Source organism: Ambystoma mexicanum, chromosome 11, assembly GCF_040938575.1.
Source record: "Ambystoma mexicanum isolate Mex_15411 chromosome 11, UKY_AmexF1_1, whole genome shotgun sequence".
In the NCBI taxonomy this organism is placed as follows: domain Eukaryota; kingdom Metazoa; phylum Chordata; class Amphibia; order Caudata; family Ambystomatidae; genus Ambystoma; species Ambystoma mexicanum.
In genome coordinates, this window is record NC_090934.1 from 1,109,565,511 (window position 1) to 1,109,587,750 (window position 22,240).

The 22,240-nt window shown below is 44.1% G+C and overlaps 1 protein-coding gene and 1 non-coding gene across 3 annotated transcripts in view; both read right to left on the reverse strand.

The window, feature by feature from the left end:
* Nucleotides 1-12,956, reverse strand: part of ACSBG1 (acyl-CoA synthetase bubblegum family member 1) — a 1,203,629-nt gene extending 1,190,673 nt beyond the window's left edge. The window contains exon 1 of one of the 2 annotated variants that reach the window (XM_069624414.1): nucleotides 12,838-12,956. The gene's annotated coding sequence lies outside the window, so the exon portion shown is untranslated. The remainder of the gene's footprint in view (nucleotides 1-12,837) is intronic. The other variant, XM_069624415.1, reaches the window with a different exon arrangement.
* Nucleotides 11,008-11,148, reverse strand: LOC138505337 (U4 spliceosomal RNA). The gene has a single exon (XR_011280138.1). It is a non-coding gene; the product is annotated as a U4 spliceosomal RNA (small nuclear RNA).
* Nucleotides 12,957-22,240: the final 9,284 nt, after the last annotated feature.

Below are 22,240 nucleotides of genomic sequence, written 5' to 3' on the forward strand. Positions count from 1 at the left end.
GGATAGTACCATGGTAGCCAGTCTGCCTCTCCACCTGTTTATCAAAGCAGGAGGCCCCCATGTACCATTGACCTCTGTTGCTCAGCACGCCAGCTGTAACTCCCGGTCTTACGTTTTCCCTTCTGGAAGCTTTGCGGGTCTGAGTTGAAAAGGGCAAAGGCAATTCCCCCTTCGGTGTCCTTCCTGGTCTCACCGCTTTTCTTCTTTCTTTGTACTGCCGGTTCAGTGTAGCTGTCTCCTCGTGCATTCAGCCTTGCTCGAAGTGTGCCTTCGTGCTGTGCCTTTTATCCCTGTCGGTAAAGTAAAGGGCTGTCAGGTGTGCGTTGTTATTGTCAATTTCCTGACTCTACCTGATCCGACTGTTGGGACATTTCAGGTAAACAGCTTTGTGTTAGTCAATTGCCTGTTACCGTGTAAGAAAGTGTTTGTCCGAAATAGTGGGATGGGGCTAGTAAAGCTTGTAAATATTCTACAGGGTAGGAAGGGGAAAAGTTATTATAGAGAAGGGGATACCGTGTCTCAACCCTCAGTGTTCCACTTCCTCTCCCCAAAGACCTCTCGACCCAGGTGATCCTCCCCCACTGGTCCACCCCCAGGAACTGGATCCAATAGCGATAGCCATGTCCTGGCCACCTGGAGGACAAATCTCTGGGACCAGCGGGTGAGACCCCTTCAGGTGTCTCACACCGTATGTACATTATGCAAATTAAATGTACAGCTTCTATACAAAATACAATAGAATAACTGTACAAATTCTATTTAAAATGCACACCAAATTGTAGAGTATGTAGATTACGCATGTTCAAAATAAATATACTGTTTCTATACAAAATGCGCCAAAGCATGTAGAGTATGCACATTACACAAACTCATAATAAATGAACTGCTTCAAAATAAAATGTACATAAACATATACAGTTTAAGGAGTGCCTCACTAACCAGTGAAAATCCTTTGGAAGGCGCAGAGTGCCAGGAAGTGCGGACGAGTGCTGTTATTGCTGGAGAGCCCGTGGGAACATTCACTTGCTGTTGCAGTATGGACCTGCTAAGGAGTGGCACACTAACCAGTGAAAATTCCCGGGACGGCATGAAGCACCACAGATGAGTGCTGTTAGCACTGGAGATTCTGCTTGAACATTCACTTGCTGTTGCAGTACGGACCTGCTAAGGAGTGACACACTAACCAGTAAAAACCTTCGGGGCGGCACAGAGTGCCGCGGAATGCGGATGAGTGCTGTTAGCCTGCAGTTGGGCTGGTCAGTGCCGAACCGATAAGTGTTTTAATTTCAGAGGCAGAGCGTTGTAAATTAATCATACTTGAACACTCCCGGCATTTTTACAACATTTTCCCCAAGGCATACGCAGCATGGTGATTTCACATTGATGCTGAGGAAATCTGCCATAGGGGATATTAACCAATCAGCATTACCAGCATTAAACTATGTTTTGTCATCATTCTTTACCCTTTATGAGAACATAAACATGGAAATAAAAATTCAGACAGTAATTCAGAGGCATTAAAAAAGAAACTGGATAGTATGACAAATGGGGATGACATACAGAATTTTCTTTAGGTGAACAGAACATTTACACTTAAAGGAGAGACAGTGGAAAAGGAGAATGCACAAAATATAGACCATTCCATATTGAGAAGTGAGGAGACGGACCCTATTAAAATGTCGGTGACTATGTCGCCCCAATGAGAGCAGTACCAACCAGTGAGCTCTGAACCAATTTTAATACCATCTGGCACCCAAGGCTTGAAAAGAAGGAAAAGTATCTTGAACGGCAAGGAATCATGTTCAGAATCTGTGCCAATCACAGCCCAATCAAGTAATCAGCCTATGAAAAAGAAAGCATATGCAATCAGAAGAAAAAAAGTTAAAAAAAAAATCCTAAAAGAGCCAATTGGAGAGCATTGAGAAAATTCCTATGGAATTCAATGTGAACAGAGTAACCTAACAGGAAAGTCCACGCTGTTGAGACTCGGACTGACAAAAACAGAGAGAAAGTCTTAAAGCAAACAGACTCAGAACGGAATTAACATGGAGTTAAAGGAAGTCCATGGAAGTGATGCCCAGATGGCCACTACCTCTTAACCTCAAAACATTAATGGTAGACACATTAACACCACAAAACCATTGGATCATGCTTCAGAGACATCCAACCCTCATTTAATTAGGGAGAAATATAGTCCCCAGACTTTGGATAAAGGTTCTACAGATAATCATGCTACACAATGCACTGTATTCAGTATCTTGAAAGGAACGGGGTCAACCCAGGTGTCTACAACTACGAATGCTATAATGCAATGCCATTTGAATGCTCATGTGGTAGTTTACACCCAAAAGCCCCATCGTTATTGGAATAAAAAGGCTGCCAAGGCTGCTATTGGAATGTATATTCAGAGATAAAGTTTCTCTTGTTCAGAAGAGATCGAACATAATAGCTCTATTTTAGGAAGCGCTAAATTTAAGAGCAATATCTTCATGTGATATTGACCTGGTGGAGTTCATCAATGCCAAGATAGCTGATAGGGTTACCCTAGACCGTTTGTCAAAAATTGTCTGTTGTAATGCTTAAAGAATTTACACACTAGAGGAAGACAATTGGGCTACGGCATCATGCCATTCAAGGCATGCTATGAGAAAGCGACATGCGTGAAACAGAGTAGTAATAATCCAAAGAATATTCTGATATCAATAAGAGAAGGAGGTAAAAGAGACAGAGAGGTCTGTTTTGCACAACAAGAGAACAATACTTCTGAAGTAGGTGAGGTCTGGTCTTGGCTACCAGGCATCTTAAATTTGGATTGCTTTACAAGAAAAAGAGTGCAGAAAAGTCTTTACCTCAGTTGAATGTCTAAATATTGTCTCATGGAATACTTGTCGTCACAAGCACTTATTTATAAACTCCCATTTAGGTACTGCATTAACAAAACATGGGCTTATTTTACTGTAGGAAATGTGGTGAACAAAATGCCCCTCATTGGATGGTTATGTCGTTGCCTTTCAAGCCCCAAAGCAAGGCAAAAGGGGGTCGCCCTTTGGGTGGACTAATTACTGCCAAAATATTGGGTGCCGTTATTGGAATTATAAATAATACAGTATACACAGAGGGGCTTTCGATGGGGAATACCAGAGGTTTTCCTGAAACCTATGATAGACCTACATAGAGAATTGAACATTCATGTAAGACTGGACTATCAGGGAAACCTTTTGAGGAAAACCCGTACTAGGTCTGGGTTGAGGCAGGGTTGCATATAGACACCATGTTTGTTCAATCTCTTGATCTCTGACACAAATTAACATTTGTATAAGGTGGTTTGTGTCTCTCCCAAATTGGTGGATTTTAAATAAAGATGGCATGCTTACGCTGATGTGTTTTTACTTTTCAACTGTACACAGATGGGACTCCAGAGATTGAGTTATGCTTTAGAATCCTTTTCAAATGAAAACAACTTAAAGATTAACCCATCGAAAATACAAAACTTGCATTTGACCTCCTTGAAGAGGGTAACACGTTTTAGCTGGTTTTTAAATAACAACAAACTTAACAAGATTAATACATTAATGTACTTAGGGTTTCCCATTATCGCTAAACCTGGTAACATCCATATATGGGAATTTTTTAGACATAAGGCTGTCGGTTTAGCAGGTTAGATGTGCAAAATTAATGCCAAATATGGGAAATTCTCAGGTATATTGTTACTTAAATTCTATGAAGGAAAGGTCATTCCAAAATAAATGTTTGGGTTTGAGATAATGCAACCCTTAGTTCTGGATAAATTGGCTTAGTATGAGGCAATGATCTGGCATATGGTCCTAAGACTCCCCAACTATGTTCCGCTGCAGTTATCCGCTTTTAATTGGGTCTTAAATCCATGAAAGCATGGGCCAAATGGAAATATTTAGTGTTATATCTCAAATTGCTTGATCCACCTAATTCGATATTTTGTGATTTAGAGTTCTTACTAAGAGTTAGCAGAGAGAAAATGATTAATCCATTTTCAGAGATGTGCCCTAATATGCTTAATGTTGCTGAATCAAATATTAAAATGTTATTACTTAATACATGGAGCGTTAAATTGGCATTATATCGAAAAGATTGGTCTAACACCATGGATATTGTCCATACACATGGAATCTATGCACAGCTAAAGTGGGGGCATAAGAACCTAGAAGCTCTGGCACCTTACCTCAGGTTATTCCCTTATAATTATTTGCGTTGTGAGTTAATAAGATTTAGGTCTAATCTTCATGCCTTAACTATATGAAAGCTGTTGCCAAAGGAACTATCGTACTGTTGGTTTTGTGGTAATGAAAATGCAATAGGAAGTCTGAAATATTTGATAGCAAGATGCCCGGCACTGAACTTGGTCCACGCTTTATATTTTAAAAAACAGACATATAGCCTCAAACTCAATAATATAGACAATTTGTTGAAAGGTTTGTTAGGGGGGAATCCAGCGTCAGTGGCATTGGCAGTTTTAGGATTTCTTGATCAATTATAACTTTTATAAAATAATTAAGTACCATTATTGTAAAGAATGTTAAGTCTGCTTTGTTTTAAGAGAAATCTCTCCATTGAAAACCTGATGGATTTTTTACTTTTTGTACCATGTGTTTGGTAATTTGTTTATTGTGTGTAAAATTGTAAAAGTGAACATTTTTATATTAACCAAAAACAATTTTAAAAAGTATACATATTATGTGCACTAAATTGTTTGTTGAGGTTGTGGGTTGTTATGTGTTGTAAAAAACAATAAAGAGCTTTAAAAATATAAATAAATAAATCAATGTACAGCCTCTATACAAAATGTACACATACATGTAAAGTGTGTACAGTACACATGCTCAAAATAAAAGTACAGTTTCGATAAACTATATATATGAACATTTAGAGTATGGCTATCACACACACTCAGAATAATAGTTAAAGGTCTGTACAAAATGTACACTTCCATGTAGAGGATGTACATTACACAGACTCACAATGAATATACAGTGTTTATGAAAAATGTATACAAACTTGGGGAGTATGTATATTACAAATAAAAAACAATTACAGAACCATAAAAAAACAAGTAAAAAATATTTGAAAAAAACAATTTTACAAAGAGTTAAGGTAAAACCAACTAAAACTTAAAGTCTATCAACATTGGAAATATTAACCTTAAGGTAACAATAAAATAAGGTTGATCAATTAATTAGAAAATATATTATATCAAAACCAAATATGCATTCCAAAATATTTGCCTACACAATATTCAATTCAACATTGCTTTATCTGGAATTTTTGCCTCAAAGCCATAGCATATTATTTAATTAATACATAATGAATTAAATAAAAACAACTCCCTAGCAATACAGCAAATGTCACATAGACAACAGAGGAGAGAAATTACAATTCATAATAGAAAATGCATAGAAATTAATATAAAAGTTTCAAATAAAATACCATACACAGAAGAAAGGCTTAAGCCTTTGACTCATAGCACATTACAATTCATCAAAGTTTTGGAATAAAGTGCATAGTACAAAGCAAGAATCAGATGCCGTGGTAAGACAATTGCGAGGACGTTAACGCTTTCTTCAGGGAATATTGATGAAAGACCTTGTATTAAGTGCAGCGTGCTACAAAGGAGGAAAGCTGCTTGCTAGTGAAGTTTCCTTTACCCCAGTAAGTACTATAAGGATTGGTGTTAATCAGTGGTGCTATAAGTCATACATAAAAATAAAAAAAATTGACCGCAATTAATGCTAAAAAGAACACTCTTGGTTACAAAATTAATTGTGGGATGCAGTATGCAATAAAATAATCCACCAAAACCAAAACAAAGTTAAAACTATAGTATAAATAATATAAATATAAATAATAAACAAACAAACACAAATCGATTTTCCTTATACAATTCCACACCGTTTCACCAATCTGCACCACAGTTTACATAGTTATATATCAGGACCCTCTGAACATTACTACCTACATGACATTTGGACACCCTACCCCTTGCCTGGATTTCAGCAAAAATCTACATTTGTTTGTGGGTTTATGGCTTGGCGAAGCATTGTTCTGTACACAATTCCAAACCCTTTCATCAATCTGCACCATTTTTTGCATAGTTAACTGTTAGGACTCTACGGACAAAACTGTCTACAAAACATTTGGACACACGACCCTGTTCCCCGAATTTCAGCAAAAGTCAAAATGTATTTGTGGGTTTGTGGCTTGGTGGGGCATTGTTTGTTATACAATTCCACACTGGTGCATCAATCTGCACCAAATTAAGGAAAGTCACCTGTTAGGACCCTCCGGACATTAATGGCTACATAACACTTGCACACCCCACCCCTTTGCCTGGATTTAACCTTCACACATGAGACGGTTGCCTGACATCGGTGAAGCATCAATGTGGTCGTAGAAGGACCGGTCCTCAATCCTAGAATACACGGTTTCTGGGACATTTGCACCGCAAAGCACTGCTGTGAACTGCACCACGCCAGGGTGAGGCAACAGGTGGGGAGGGAGCACAGTAGGTTCCAGTATGTAGCAGCACACCAACTCTCGCCTCCCCCAATGTTTGCTCCAGGGTATGTCAGCCAGCCATAACATGCCCATTCTGAGTGCAGTTTACTTCAGAGTGCAAAGCATATCAAGCAATAAGTGAATCGGAACAGTGACCTACATGATCATTGATTTTCAACAATTCATGAGAGTGTTGTCATGTCTGTCCAGAGAACCAGTTCAGAGATCAGGTATTTTTGCTAGCAATCAAAAAAATACATGACTGCCCTCAGAATTTATACATATGAAATACACTTGTGAAGGTAAATAAATTACAAGTTACACAAATTCAGTTCCCTAAAGGAATCTGTTTCTTTTTCCTCATGCTGATAGTAAATAAGAGTCCATTATTTTTGTGTGGGAATGCTTGTCTGTCACTTTACAAAGGTGCACTCTATCTTTAACAGACCGTATACCTTATCCTTTGAAAATTGGTTTCCGTAATCTTGCTGTTGCAATTCTGTACAATGGGCGTAATAACAAAAAATTAACCACAGTCTCATCTTCCTCAGTGCACAAATGGCATTTCACAGGATGTCCTCTAGACCCACATTTGAGATATAGGCTTGAAGAGGCAATGTTCCAAGTCTTTATCTCAAGACAAGATTCCTTGCATTGACCTCCAACAGATCAAGGTAATTTTCAAATCCTGGATTATTTTTAAGTTCTAGATCACCACCTATGATGTGAGTGCCCAAACCATGTGCTAGTACCATGTGCCATGCCCATTCTTTAAATGCCTCTTTTACAGCAGGGGCCTCCCTCTGGAATAGCCTCCCTGCAGCTCTCTGTCTTGAGCCTGATCTCTCTAAGTTCCGGAATCTCCTTAAGACATTCCTCTTCTCCTCTTCCTACTCTCTCCCTCTACCATGCTAACCTCTCTCTCAGCTCTATCCCTCTCTCCCTCCTTTTCCACACAGCTTGCTGACTGGCCGGTAGGTGTACCTCAGAATCTCACAGGTCCCTGGCACCCTCGCCAGTCCTTCACACTTGCCTCCGTACCGGCACTTGCCTCATCACTACTGCACTTATCCAATGACCCATGAGAGTGGCATCTCTCAGCACTTACCCCAGTTTCTGACTGACAGGATGCACTTGGATTTCCCCCCCCCCCTGTACTTGTGTTCTACCCCCCCTCCCCTCTCCTGTATTGTCTGTGCACTTGCACAATCTGAACGTACCATGCCTTGAAGATTGTCTATCTACCCCCCCCCCCGTCTCCTCTCCTTCCATGGTGGCACCTCAATGCACTTGGAAAAACTGCAGCACCGTTGTCAGACCTATTTGCTGTTATCTACACTGTTAATTGTATCATATGCACTTACTCTGTGCAGACTTGTATCGTTCAGAAATTCAAGGGCTCTGAATGAGTTGTTTTTTCCCCTTGTTCCCTCCCTCCTTGAGCGCTTTGAAACATTTGGCTTGTGTATATGCGCTTTACAAATAAACATTACCATACCATTCCTTATAATTGGCACATAGATCATAACAGGATGGATTTTCCCACAATTTCGTAAGACAAATTGTAGTTAGCATGGTTTTAAGGTATCTTACCCATGGTAACTGTATAGCACTGGGAATTTCTAAAACATCCTTAAGGATTAGACAATATGATGAGAGGTTCTCCCTGTTCCAGATTCTAATCCAATAGACAAGAGATTTAAGTTTATTAATGTTGTTAATACCCATGAAGCCCAATTCTACCCTTGTCGATATTGAGGGAGTACAATAAGGGAGACCCATCAGCCTCTTTAAAATCCTGTTTTCTGTAACTTCCAATGCGATTAATTTACTGTATCCCTATGATTCTGCACCATAAACTGAGGCGGACACTGCTGGGCCCTATAGACCTCCATAGCACCAGAAATAATCCTCTCCCTGTTATTTTGAGAACCCTAAAACCGCTACTCCTCTACATGCTAAGGTATTAATGCTCTTATCCAGTTGCGAGTTCCAGCTTAATATAAGCTGTTTATGCTAATGCTCACATAATCAAACCGGTGTAGAACTTCAATTGTTTCTCCGTCTACTTTGAATACAGGCTGTGAGGGTCTCTTCACCCTCTGCGGGTAGCATATAATTGTTTTAGTGTGTTAGTATTTAATTTCAAGCCTCAATCCTTAGCAGCATTAGAAAAGATTGTAATTAACTTTTGTAATCCCTTCAGTGTTTTTTTAGATCAAGATTGCGCCATCGGCTAAAAGGAGGATTGCTATCTTTCGACCTCCCACACTCGGTGTGTCTGCATCTAGCCACATGATAGTATATATGAAACAAATGATATACAATGAAAAAAGTATTGGGCCAATACGCACCCTTCTCTTACACCAACCCTGATACCAAATGATGACGTAAGACACGTCCCTTGTCCTCCTTTTACAGATGCATAGTTATCAGAACATAAGTGCCTGACCAAAACTATCAGATAACTAGGGATTAGCATCTGCTCAAGTACCTGCAATCGTTTATCTTGTGAGACCAGGCCATTCCAAACCTTTTCCTGTTGTGTTTTCCCTTTGTTGTACCTTGTTTTCTGTCTGTCTGTTTTATATTCGTTTTGGTATTCCCTTTTTAAGGATTTGTATATCCTTTTTCTTTAAATTTTTGTTTTTTCCCTTTGGATTTTTCTTTTTGATAACACAACATCCAGAGGCACCCTCCAGCAATGAAGAGATACACCTCGTCACAGTCCCTGAAGACCTGTAAGACGTTGAGTTGGTAGAGCAGCCAGCTCCACCCAAGATGTACCTCCGCTGAAGCTTCACACCTTCCCTGTGCTGGCGGTACTTCAAGTTGCCTAAAGACACCCATGTCAGACGTCGAGAAGGGACAGTGCACATTTTGTGCGAGGTTCGAAGGAGAGGATTCTCCATGGTTCCTCCACAAAGCCTTGGCACCACAGCATTCGTGAACTACCTAATACGTTATCTTTGTTGGCAAGTGGGTGAATGTTTCAGCAGCAGGTTCTGGCAACAGGCAATTGGTTATAATGCCCTGCAAACAACCACCAGTCCTGCAATGCCACATGGCACAGAAGAAGCAGGACCATCATCATCAGCTGTGTCATCCTCTGCTCCTCTCCCATTGACTTCATCTGGTATCAATGACGGGAGTGTCACCTCTGCCGCCCCAGCGTTGGACCATCCACGACAACGCAGGTCTCCAGTAGATGGCATTTTAACCTGCAGGACACACTATATGCCAATAGCACTGAATGCAACAGCTTTTGAGGCAATTGAAGATGTCTGCGTGGAGCATGAGCAAAAGAATGTTTGTTTTTGGAGAGTTTTTTACTCTCTTTTTCAGGTTTGTTTTTACCTGACTCTTAATTATAAAAAACAAAAAAAATAATACTTGTACCAAAAAAAGTGTCAACGTTTCCACCTAACTTTCCTACATCCACCTCCCAACCACTATTAAACCCCTCAACAGTTCTTATTAAAACCACTCAAAAAGTTTTTTTAAACATCTAAACTGGGGGTATGTGGCTTTCACATTAAGCACCACAGCAACGGGCTGGCCCTACCAGGACCCATCCGATGACCAAGAGTTAAAGGCCCAAATGAAAGAACGCAGGCAGCGGTACCGTTACCAGCAGTCACGGCCTGCCACCGTGGATTATACCACCATTAACATCTGTGTCATTTTTTTGTTTTCATTAAACATCCTTACTACCATCCAGGTACTAAGGGCGTTTAATTTTATAAAAACACACTTATCTTATGGCCCACCTCGACGTCACACCCTAGTTCCTGAAATCCATGTTCTCTGTTGATGAGTGTGACATGATCAAATGAGAAACAAACTTTGGAAGGTATGGCACGGCACAGCAATGAGGGTGAATGTGCACTGCACTATTTTCAAAAAACAAATATGTTAATTATTAGGTCAAGCTTATGTCTCTGCGTGGGGTGCCAACCCAGTGTAAAAGTGCCTCCATTCAAGGGCACTTGGATAAATACAAAAAAGGACCTTAGCTATGATCCAGCGGTGTGGGTTGCACTCCCATTCGCCAAAAATGGCTTTCTTAACTTCAATACAATTCAATAATTCTTCATCGAGTTAAGTATTTTCACTCAAGGTGGGTAATTTATTCTTCATATATTTATATATTTAAATTTGGTCAGCAGATGCATTCCCTTTGGCCAATGCATTTCGGACTTTCATCAGGGCCTGGTAAGGTCAAATATATAAATATATTAAGAATAAATGACCCACCTTGAGTGAAAATACTTAACTCGATGAAGCATTATTGAACTGTATTGAAGTTAAGAAAGCCATTTTGGGCGACTGGGAGTGCAGCCCACACCGCTGGCTCCAAGGTCCTTTTTTGCATGGCACGGCACAGCGCCACACCACAAGATATTTTTTTTATGGATGTTTAATTTATGAAAGACACACTTGCCTTACAGCACACCTGAGCGCCACAGTCTGGTTATTGAAATCCATTTCCTCTGTTGATGACAATGACATAGTATGGCATGGCACAGTTTCACAACACAAGATCACAATTATTTTTTTAAGCAATAATAGCGCCTCGGTTAAACCTCATGAGCTACGATACTGCCACTGCGCAAAGCTAAGATCACAATTTCTTTTGTTTAGTTACTGAACACCCTTAGCACCCGCATAGGAAACTACACAGGTCCTAAGAGCTGAGGGAGGCAGGGAGAGGAAGGATGAGCAGGGCAAGGGGGTACTGTCCAGCACCACCCAGGTTGCTTGTGTCAAGGGAGTTTAATTTTAAACAATATAAATATATATAACAACACACTTTTCGACCCTTTATCAATACCAATCGTAACACGGATGTGCATGAAACTTTCCAGTCCTGGCGGGCCGTGCTTTCAAATGCTGTGCTGATCCGTCCTACAGCTCAAAAGTTAATAACCATAGAATCTTCTCTTTTCCTGTGGATACTAGGTTTCACTTTCACCTTATCTACAGCCGCCCTATAATATGCACTTCCGTTGCTCATATTTCGAATAGTAGTTCACTGAAGCCGGTTTCCCAGCAGAAGTTTCAATATCTCGCCTCATGCATCTTGCTCCCTCCTTCAATTTGGAAGTAATCATGCCTACATTATTAAAAGCTGACACTCAGTAAAATTGCTCTAGACGCCTCAGGCGTCTTGCCTGTACAGATGCCTTCAAATAGTACCAGTCCATGAACATACAGTTAAACAGTATAGATGTAGGCCCAAACGCTATACTTTAAACGCGACAAATGCGAGGTATCCCTTGCTAGCAGGCTAGGCGGGACATGGGACCATCATGAATTAGAGTTCATTCCGTGGTCTTGACTGCCTTAGGGTATGAAATCAAGCATTGAATTGAATTGATATTTTATTTCTATTGCTCAAATACAAGTGGTTCAGAGCGCGACAAGGCAAGGGAGGGGAACAAGGGAGAACAAAACAACGTTCTTACTAGGCCCAGTGACATTGAGAACGCGCAGTGCATGGGAGAGGGCGGGGGAGGGGGAAAACTTCAAGGAAGGGGGGGAGAAGTGGAAAAGGGAGGAGCAAAGGAGAACAGAATAAATAATAATTGTTCAACAATACCTGTTTTCACTACTGAGCTGCACTTCAGTAGAGAGAAACTGATATTTTTCACCCTGAACCGTGCAACACAATGCACCCTTACTATCTGGTCACGAATACTGACATGCACTTTAATTTTACAAATTCACACAGCTCTGGGCTTTACCTTGTTAGCAACAGCTCTTACTGAAATTATTACAAACGCGAATGTAATTTGCATTTAAATAAAGAGCGCATAAAATCAAAAGGCAGTTGCTTCTGGCTCGCACACACTTCATAACTTCTTTACAATCGTTGTTCTCTTTGCTCTTGTAATCTAAAATCTAACTTATTGTGAACGCATGAAATCTATTACTAATAGAGATGCTAAAATCCTTTAATAGACTCCACGTGTGTTCATTTCAAATTACAGGAAAATCTTTACATAAAATCAAACTGCAAAATATGCCTGTACATTTAAAACACGCTCACGCAGGTCATCAATGTATAGGAAAAGTCTTCTCACAATTTCAGCCACGGTGAAATGTCACGTGCATGCACTTGAACTTTGGAAACCATGAGGGGAAAATCGGGGACGGTTCCGTGTCAGACGTGGCAGCGTGGAGTTAAACATCTTCTTCATGGCGTTGATTTATGAGCACGTGACAAGCTGGATTCTAGACATGCAGTAGATGCTAATATTTTCGGTTCAGTCTGAAAAGATGTGACGCATTTGAAAATACGCTCACCTGTCTTGATCGCTCGGCTTCCCGTGCGAGCTGGACACCACGTCCTCCTTGACGTGCTCTGCTGGGAAAGTCAGGCTGAACCCCAGAAAAAGCTGCTCAGAAGCGAGCTGGGGAACTATGTGGGCTTATCCCACATAAGCTATTCAGCCGACCGAGAAGCTAACAGTAGGCGGTTGTTTCAATGGAAGGGAAACGAGGGCAGCGGTCAAGAGGTATTGTTTTCAAGAACCCTCCCATCAATAATTTGACATTTCTTGACTCTTTGTAGTTAAATGGTTTTCTTTTTTTTCCGTTTTCTCCATTTCAGCGTGTGATGAATTTCAATGAGCCTCTGGCTTTTTTACATGCAAATTTTCTGTTAGCTGCGAGTTCCAACCAATGAGATGAGAGCATGGCGCAGACCAAATCATGCCTCGTCCCCTGCGTTTCTAAGAAAGAAGCAACTTGCAACCGCTGGCGCTAGGTGACATTGTACGTGTTTTCCTCCGTTGCTCGTTCATTCACACTAAGCGCACCCATCATCCTCGCCCCATTTATTAGTTTACTTTAACGCATTTATTAAAGGAAGAATTGCTCTGTTTTTTTTTAATTGAATGTGAATCTAGCGAGATTGTATTCTTTTACAGAGGTTTGTAAAGCAAGTCTGTCCTTCTGATAACTCCACATAACCACAAGAAATGCTGAGGAGACACCTCATTTGGAATTTCTATGAAAATGCGGAAATTAGAGCTGTAAGGAATCCTACGCCTCCATGTCTTTCATAGAATCTTGACTTTCTATAACATTAATATGGAAAATCTGTATTCTATGTAAAGACTCGAGGCTCGGATTGTGCTTTTTTAAAGCTTACTCACTACCAATAATGATACTTGGCTTATTGGTCAAAAAATAAACAATTTAAAAGTCGACTTCTTTGACCAATCTGCTGCTTTTAGAATATCCTCCAGTCGGGCTCCTACACAGTATGCTTTTGACTCCATCGCACCCACGACAGAATGAGCACCATATGCTCCGCTATCAATGCCTGCCTGTTCCATGCGCCATCTTACCCACCTGGCTAGGGTTGCTGATGCTACCACTGCAAAAGGTTTCTGCAGCGTGTTATGTTCCAGCCCGCGGTGTGCGCGCGTGGGGGTTGGCGTAGCTGGAATAGGCCGCACGGCCTGTGGCGCAGATCCAGCGGGAGCTGCAAGGATGCACACACACGCGCGTGGATGGTCTGCCCCGGAACTGCCTCCCGAGCGCGGGGGCGGGGCTTTTATTAGGAACGCCATGCGTCACCGCGTAGCGGGACGCAGGGCGGAACGTAACATACCTCCTTTATTATAAAACAAACAAACATAACAATAACTGACATCAACTGGAAGTTCAACATCTGTTCACGTCTTTAACCAATAACTACCCTGCCATTAATGTTCGTGGTCCGGGTGCATCAAACTACCACACATAGTCATTTAACTTGGCTGGCGGTCTCGTGGCAGATCTCAGACCATATCGCCCTTCTCGGGGCCTACACCCCCCCCCGGCTCATGATCTGGCTCACCTTCGCTGTTCGGGTCCTCGAGGCCGGGTGCATCCAGCGGTTCCCAAGTTCCATCCATCGCTCCTGTCTCCTCTGGGATGGACCCAGGCTCTTCTTCGCTGGGCTGAGCGTCCTCGTCTTCCCGGTGGCACTCACTGTCAGTCCACAGGTTGCGAGGCACCGCCTTGAACCACGACGAATTCGTCGTCACTTGACGGCGTCCTCGTGTCACAGTCACCATGGTTCCGTGCCGGTCACTGACGGTCCATGGCAGTTCCTCGTATCTGGTGCCAAGTTTTGACTTGGTGGGGTTGCCTAGCATGACGACTTGGTCCCCCACTTGATGATTGGACGGCCTTGCTCTCCTCTTGCCACTCATGTGGGCGTTGGCACTCCTTCTCCTCATTTCCGTGCGTCCTTCGTTGACCTCGTCCGGGGTCCTACTTGGATGGTGCGGAATCGAGGATCTGATGACGGTGCCAAACATGAGGTCCGCCGGCGGTATGCCGGTTGTGCTGTGGGGGGTAACCCGATAGTTCTGGAGGAAACGGTAGAGGTCAACCTTCCATGGGCTGGCGTTCGCCTTGGATACCCTTAGCACCTTGTTAATGGTTCTCATGAACCGTTCTGCATCCCTGTTGGCCTGGGGCCATCTCGGCATGATGTGATGATACTTTATATTGAGGTCCTGCAGATAGTTTTTGAATTCCTCCCCTGTAAACGGTGGCCCATTGTCACTTTTGATGGAGGTAGGTAGTCCGTGAGTTGCAAACATTTTCTCTATGGCCGGAATGACCACTTCCGCTGCTGTGGATTCGACTATTTCAACTTCCAGATATCGGGAGTGGTCATCAACGGCCACCAAAAGGTGGAGGCCTTCTCGTAGCTTATAGAAGTCAATGCTGATGGCCTCCCACCGAGAGCGGCCGCGTTCTGCCGATAGAATTGGTTCCGGTTCAGGCGGGGCCCCTGTTATCTGACAGGATAGGCACGTGCTAATGAGTGTCTCGACCCGTTCCTCGATCTGGGGAAACCATACACTGTGCCTTATGCAGGCTTTTGTCCTTGCCAGTCCTTGGTGTCCTTCATGCGCTAGGGCCACTATTCTGTCTTGTATTCTGAGAGGGATTACGATACGGTTTCCTCTTAGTATCAATCCGCCTTCTGTGATCGACAAATCTTGCCGGACGGTGAACATGCCGGACAGAAACCCTTTCGCTTCCGCTGTTCTGTTGTGTGTGTGTCTCATGAAGGTCTTCCAGTCCCCTGAGATAATGGCATCTTTCACTAAGTTGCAACAAGGATCCTTGTGAGTTTCTGACTCGATGTCCTCGATGCTCACAGCCTTTGGTCTCATTGCGCGTACCACTTGGCATATATGTTCCTCAGTCTCTTCGGCCACTTGGATTTCTTGTTGGGTTGCCGCTCGCGGATGCCTCGAGAGAAAATCCGCGGGGTTTCCACTGCCTAGTTGGTAGATGAGATCAAAGTCGTATTGCTGAAGATGTAGTAGCCATTTGGTGATTCGTGCTGGAGGGTGTGACGACGTTCCCATAAAAATGGGTAGTAAGGGTTTGTGGTCAGTGATTGTGGTGAACCGCCGCCCATATAAGTAGAGATGAAAGTGCCTGCACCCCACAGCACGGCGATGGCCTCCTTCTCAATGTGGGAGTACCTCTGTTCGGTTTCCGTGAGGGCTCTCGAGGCGTAGGCTATCAGCCTTTTCTCCCCTTCCTTCGTCACCTGCATTAGGATGGCTCCGAGCCCAACGGGGCTTGCATCCACGAACAGTTCTGTGGGCAGCTCGGTATTGTAATACGCCATTTTGGTGTCGACGGACAGGGATTCCTTGATGCTTTCGAACTAGTCCTGGCATTTCTGCCCCCAGTCCCACTTGAGGGTGGCTTTCGTCAGTTCCCGTAATGGCTCAGATAGGGTGGCCAGGTTTCGGATAAACCTCCCGCAGTATGTAGCCATGCCTAGGAAGCTGCGTACCTCTGTGGGGATCATCGGTGGGCTTGCAGCATGAATGTCTGCGACCGTCTGGGGATCAGGGGAAATGCCCGTGCTGCCGAACTTGTAACCAAAGAAAGTGATTTCCGATCTGAGGAACTCACACTTCTCCCTGTGTATGGTAAGCCCAGCTTCTTGTAGTCTGCCCAGTAGGGTTTGAAGCCTCTTGATATGCTCTTTCTTGTCGGGGGCGTGAATCAGAATGTCGTTGCTAACGTTGAGGACACCAGGGATGCCCCTGATGACCTCTTGGATGGTTTGCTGGAATACCTCACCAGCGGACGATATCCCGAAACTCAGGCGTTTGTATTTCCTCAACCCCAAATGCGTCGAGAATGTTGTGATGTAGCGAGAGTCTCTGTGGAGTTTGAGTTGGTGATACCCCGCCTTCAAATCAACTTTTGAGAATACACAAGACCCTGTGAGGTCCGCCACGATTTCATCGATCGTTGGTGTGATGTGGCGTTCTCTTTTGATGGCAGTGTTAGGGAGACGCATGTCTATACAAATCCGGACTTTTCCGGGCTGTTTAGGCTTTCGCGTTACAACCATTGGAGAGACCCATGGTGTGGGCCCTGTGACCTCCTCTATGACGCCAGCTTCTTCCAGTGCCTTGAGTTCCTGCTTCACTTGTTCTCTCATGTGGAATGGTGTCCTCCGATTCCTTACGGCTTTCGGCTGTACTGTTTCATCAATGTGCAGTCTGATGGTTTTGCCCTTCAAGCAGCCTATTCCATCTTGCAACTTGGGGTATTGACTCAACATTTTCTCCACCTCCTCGGCTTCATCGACATGGCAGATGAATTTGACCACTCCCAGATCTTCTGCTGCGTCCCCACTCTGGAGGCTTTCAATTCCTGCCTTCACGACATAGACTTTTGACCATAGTCTGTTTTCGCCGTGTTCCAGCGTAGTGCGGAACCTGCCAATAACTGGTAGGGGCTTCCGGCTGCCGTATGCATACAACAGCGTGTCTGTGCTTTTCAGGTCTGGTTGAGGGTTTAGAGTCTGGAATATGCTTGTGGGCATAACATTCACCGAGGCGCCTGTGTCAATGGTCATGAGAATGCGCTGGTTTTGGACGGTGACCATGCACTTGCGCCTTCGGACAGATTTTCTTTGTGGTTCTTGACCTTGGCTTAATGCAGACACCAGGTATACCTTCCTCCCTTTCCTATCGTTATCCTTACCGGGATCCTGCTGCCCTGCCGAGACATCATCCCCTTCTTCCTCCGTGGAAGAGTTGGCCACTGCGACCCTCCTTGCACTGGCTTGCTTCTTTTTCTTGGTCGCGTTCTTCTCCGGAAGGTTCTGTGGGGGCTGCGTGGAGGTGCCCGCTGATCTGCATACCTTTGCATAATGATCCTTCCTGCCGCAGGCGCCACATGTGGTGCCTTGTGCGGGACAGTTGCGGCGGCCATGTCGTGGGCCACCACACCAGCCGCACTCTGTGGGCCCAGGAATGCGCGGTTTCCACCTGTTCTGGCCATAGCCCCCACTGTGGTCATCCCTCGATGATTGTTTGTTGGTGATCTAGGCCACCATGGCTGTGTTGAGAGCAGGTTGCAATCTGTGTAGCGTGGCCTCCATGTTGGCCGCTCTGGTGTGAGCTAGTTCCCTTTGTCGTCCAAGTTCAAGGATCCGTTGCAGGGAATACCTCTCTCGCTGAGTATCAGGCGTCTTAGTTTTTCTGAGTGTATGCCGTTGATAATTTGCCTCCTGATCTCCCTCTCAACATTTGTGAACTCGCAGGACATGGCCAATTTTCTCAACCGAGTGTGGTAGGCATCCAGGGTTTCGTCCGCTGCCTTTATAGTGGTGCAGAAGATAAAAGTCTCATAGTCCGGGTTCAGTTGAGGGAGAAAATGAGCCGTGAGGGCATCTTTTGCGCTTTGGTATGCATCTTGGCCATCGTCAACATTCAAGGAGTTGAAAATGCTCAGTACCTCGTCACCCAAACTGAGCAGTAGGTGCGCCTTCATCTTCCTGGCCGACGTTATATCTTTGCACTCCATCGCCATCTCGAATTTCTGGATCCACAGCTGCCATCTGGGTCCACTTGATGATGGGTCCGTGAAGGGGTCAAAAGGCTGGACCAGTGTCGATGAACCTCCTTGTGTGCGAGGCTGTGGTGATGTCATCGACAGGTTTGCCACAATTCTGGACGGCATGGTGGGCCCAGGGGTGGACGTACCGGCCGCCATGTTGACGTGTACCTGGTCGGTGTTGGTGTGAGCTCTTCGGACGACCACCAGCGCCATGAAGTTGGGCCTTCCCTGGAAGTGCTGCGGTTTCCAGACACTGTGACGGAAAGTTCAGGAACTGGTGCTTCCACGTGGTTTTGATGCCAGTTCGTGTTGCTGCCCTCTAGTGTGGGAGGCCAGATGCCACATGGCTCCACAATGCCCAGCCGGAGAGTAGAGGGCGAATGAGGCTTGCGGGTGGGGAGGGGTCACATGTGCGACCCCCCCCCACCGGGTGTCCAAAAATTTCGCCGCGATGGCTGCGGGCCATCTATGTGCTGTAAACGCTGAACGCATGTTAGTATTCGCTCCACCTCGTTGCCATTGTTATGTTCCAGCCCGCGGCGTGCGCGCACGGGGGCTGGCGTAGCTGGAATAGGCCGCACGGCCTGTGGCGCAGCTCCAGCGGGAGCAGCAAGGAAGCACACACACACGAGTGGATGGTCTGCCCCGGAACTGCCTCCCGAGCGCGGGGGCGGGGCTTTTATTAGGAACGCCCGGCGTCACCGCGTAGCAGGACGCAGGGCGGAACGTAACACAGCGCTATATGTAATTGGGATACCCTTGCTGTTATAATCCTGTCGGTCATTGCTTTGTGTGCCGCCAGACATCTCACTGGGCACAGTTTAGGCTTATCTGAAAGCGACGTATACAAGACTAATTTGATTTCTGTTTTTGTTGTCTTACTGATATAAAATGTGACCCCCGAAGAGGAAAAGGACTTCTGGTTCACTTCCAAAGTTCTTACGTCTGATACGAATGAGACAGAACATTGTTGTTAGTTTGCCCGATTACACTTTCATCGTTAAATCAGAATTATCTGGCCAACCCTGAAATAGTCTCAGAATCTCGTTCAAGTCCCACATATGAGTGTACTTGGGCGTAGGAGGTTGTAGCATTCATACCCCTCTGACCAGCCTGCAAACTAATGGATGTTAGCCTACCTGGTGACCTTCCATCCTAGTATGACCTGTCGAGATTGCCAATAACAGGTCTTAATCATTCTTTACGCTTTCCCCTGGGCTGCTAAAGCAGCTAGGAAATTCACCATGTGGATTGCATCTGTTACAGTGGGATGCACGTTCCTCCCCATACACCAGCTCTGTCACTTTGACCAAGCTGTCTTGTATGCCTTTCTAATTCCTGGGGCCCATGCTTCTTCCATGAATCCTTCAGCTTCTCCCAAATGTCCTGGCCAATGGCAGACTCTCTGGAAACCGTGCATGCCATTAGCCTCAGGTCCCTTCTTGTACCAAGGAGTGAAGCTCCCCCATTGGTCCTCACAATATCGCCTTGTACTATGGGCGTAGTATCGACTTGTCGCATGACATTTCCAGAATGTCCGGGAACCAGACCTGGCTCTTCCAGTCTGGCATCACTAGTACTGGCGTTGATTTCTGTATCGGCACCTGCGCTAGAGTTCTCAGGTTCATGGTAAACGGATCGAATACATATTACCTTTCTGGACCCCATATCTGGAGAAAAGTGTCTGTTGTATTATGAGGTCCAGGGAGGAGCCAAATATTGCTCTCCCATTCCAGGCCTCCATGTTTTGGAACCATCACCACTACTCTGTTCTCGTTCTGGAGATATCAGTACTTTCTCTTCATATGTAAGTCCCTGCCTGAGATGCTGAATCTTGAGGCATTGGACAGCTCTGTAATGGAGAGGCCCAGGAAAAATCACCTGAATGGAGGCGACTAGGCATCCTTCTAATCTGGCTAAATCCCGCAATGATATTACCTATCTTGCTAACATTGTCTTGATCTCCTTCGTTATCGGTAGACTGAGTGTACCTTCTCTCATGTTCACTACAAAACCTGACTTCTCCTAATTAATCAGAAACCCCAGGTCCTGAAAAAGGTCGGTTGTGATCCTCACCTGTTATTCCAATAATTCCTTGCTCTGACCCATTAAGCAGAAATTAACCAGGTAAACTATCAACCTGATACCCTGTTCCCTCAGGTGGCTGATTACTGGCTTCATCAGCTTGGTTAAACAACACGGTACCGATGCCAGCCAAATGGGAGACTTGTAAACTCCCATCTCGATCCTCACCAGAAGAATAGCAGAAACTGGGTATCATCAAGTACGCAACCCTGAGGTCTATTTGTGCCAACCAGTCCCCTAACAGCAGCACGTCTCTCAAGATTCTCCACATCTTAAAGTGGCTGCAAACTAGCAATGCTATCAAATTTCTGGTCTGGTCTTTCTCCTGCCTTTCAAAAAGAACATATTGCTTATAACCCCACTCGAGGTGTCTGTCGTGTGCGCAATGGACTTTTTTCGCAGCAATTCTGCTATCTATTCATCTAACACATTTGTGTCTTCCTTGTTGAAAACGAGAGGCCTTGGCCATGCTATCTGAACTGGCTCCAGGAAGAAATCTACACGGAAACCCTGCGCTGTCTCTATCACACAGGAATCTCCTGATAATTCTTTCAATTTTTCTACAAGCTGCGCTGTCCTCTTCCCTAGCTTGGAGATTACTTACCCTTTCTGCAGAACTCAAAGTCCTGAGTCATTGTCCCCTGTTTTCACTTGCTGAGATCTGTTACTGGCTCACCACTCTCTTCCTCTGATCCTTCGGGAAATTGAATCTAGCCCACAGAAGTGTTATATGTCACTGCCAGAACTGATGACATGTCGTGCTCTGACGTAGATTATGTTAGACAGCGCCCCCTAAGTTCTCTGTTATGCCTGCAGGTGCCAGAGTCTGAAAGCCTGTGGCACTCTGTTGCGCTGATACCGTTGCAGAAACGCTCTGCCTTCACCTTACTAGCTACCTGTGTAAACTCACGTGCGTGGGTCCCTGATAATGTTTTAACTTTAAGATATCGTTCTACACACACCCATTCAAAAGCACATGCAGTAAGAAAAATTAGGAATTAACTGCATCCCGAACAGCAAAGAAAGAGGAAGAAATGAGGAAAGCAGACAAGGTTATGGACTGCAAAGGAGAAGATTGGCCAGAAATGATACGTGAGAAAGGTTTCAGCCAATCATAGCAAACTACCAAAGACTGGAATTTACAGGAAAGTGTAGTTTTTTATTGAAGTTAGCATTATTTTTTGAAATATTCTAAACAATGCTCAAGAAGTAAAGGAAAGAGTAAAGCATAATCCTTTGCCTCTGTGTCTTTAATAGAATCTTGACTTTCTATAACATTAGTATGGAAAATCAGTATTCATGCCTCGTCCCATACGTTTCTAAGCATGAAGCAAAGTGTGACTGCTAGCGCTAGATTAAATTGTTTGTGTTTTTCCTACATTGATCATTCAGTCACGCTAAGTGTAGCGATCATCCTTTCCCCATTTACTGTAGCGGTTATTAGTTTACTTTAATGCATTTACTGAAGAAAGAATTGCTCTGTTGTTTTTTTATTGAATGTGGATCTTGCGAGATTTCTCAATAGTATTCTTTTACAAAGGTTTTTAAAGCAAGCCTGTGCTTATAATTCCACATAACCACAAGAAATTCTGTAGAGGCACCGCATTTGGAATTTCTATGAAAATACGGAAATCAAAGCTATAAGGAATACATACATTACAGAACCATCTCACGTTCCATAAAGAGTTTAAGACGTGGCTCTTCACAATACCCTAAGAAAATTCACGATGCTGCT